Below are 1,423 nucleotides of genomic sequence, written 5' to 3'. Positions count from 1 at the left end.
GCATCCGGTCCCATCACTTCATGGCAAATAGATGGGGAAACAATGGCTGACTTTATTTTTCTGGGTTCCAAAATCACTGCAGATGGTGATTGCAGCCATGAAATTGAAAGATGTTTACTCCTTGGAAGGAAAGTTATGACCAACCTAGACAGCATATTAAAAAGCAGAGGCATTACTTTGTCAACAAAAGTCTGTCTAGCCAAGGCTGTGGTTTTTCCAGTGGTCATGTATGGGTGTGAGAGTTGGACTATAAAGAAAGCTGAGCACCAAAGAATTGATGCTTTTGAACCGTGGTGTTGGAGAAGACTCTTGAAAGTCCCTTGGACTGCAAGGAGATCCAACCAGGCCATCCTAAAGGAAATCAGTCCTGGGTGTTCATTGGAAGGTCTGATGTTGAAGCTGAAACTCCAGTACTTTGGCCACCTCATGCAAAGAGCTGACTCATTTGAAAAGACCCTGATGCTGGGAAAGATTGTGGGCAGGAGGAGAAGGGGATGAGAGAGGATGAGTTGGTTGGACATCATCGACTCAATGCACATGGGCTTGGGTGGCCTCCAGGGGTTGGTGTTGGACCCAGAGGCCTGGGGTGCTGCAGCTCATGGGGTCGCTAAGAGTCAGACACAACTGAGTGACGAAACTAAACTGAACTGAGAACTTTCACTTCACTTCCCTTCAAAAGCAAAATACATATTCTTTTCAAGTGCACATGGAGTATTTTCCAGGATGGATCACATGCTAGGGCACAAAACAAGTCTCAATAAGTTTACAAAGACTATAGTTTTGATAAAACATCTTTTCCACCCACAATGGTATGAAACTAGAAATCAACCCCAAGAGAAAAAACTGTAATTAAAAAAAAAAACATATGCATAAACAACCTGCTACTAAATAACCAATGAGTTACTGAAAGAATCAAGAAATACTTAGAGACAAATGAAAATGGAGATGGAATGATTCAAAGTATATGAGCTGCAGATAAAGCAGATCTAACAGGGAAGTTTAGAATCATACATGCCTAGTAAATTTCCCGGAGGTCCAGTGGTTAAGAATCTGCCTTGAAATGCAGAGGATTTGATCCCCGGTTGGGAAACTAAGATCCTACATACGGCAGTGCAACTAAGCCTACACACCACAACCACTGAGCCGCCTGCCCTGGAGCTTGTGTGCCACAACCAGAGAGCCCATTTGCTGCCACTACTAATGCCCATGCACTCTGGAGCCTGTGCACTGCCACTTCTGAGCCTGCATGCCACAACCAGAGAATCTATGCACCACAATGAAAAGACCCCAAAGATCCTGTGTGCTGCAAGTAAGACATGAAGCAGCCAAATAAATAAATGTTTTTTTAAGTTAAAAAGTTAAAAAAAGAATGATGCAAGCCTACATCAAGAAGCAAGAAAAATCTCAAATAAACAATTTACTC

Source organism: Bison bison, unplaced genomic scaffold (assembly GCF_000754665.1).
Source record: "Bison bison bison isolate TAMUID 2011002044 unplaced genomic scaffold, Bison_UMD1.0 scf7180017864107, whole genome shotgun sequence".
Classification (NCBI taxonomy): domain Eukaryota; kingdom Metazoa; phylum Chordata; class Mammalia; order Artiodactyla; family Bovidae; genus Bison; species Bison bison.
The sequence above is the reverse complement of the archived record's forward strand: the minus strand, read 5'-3'. Positions refer to the sequence as shown.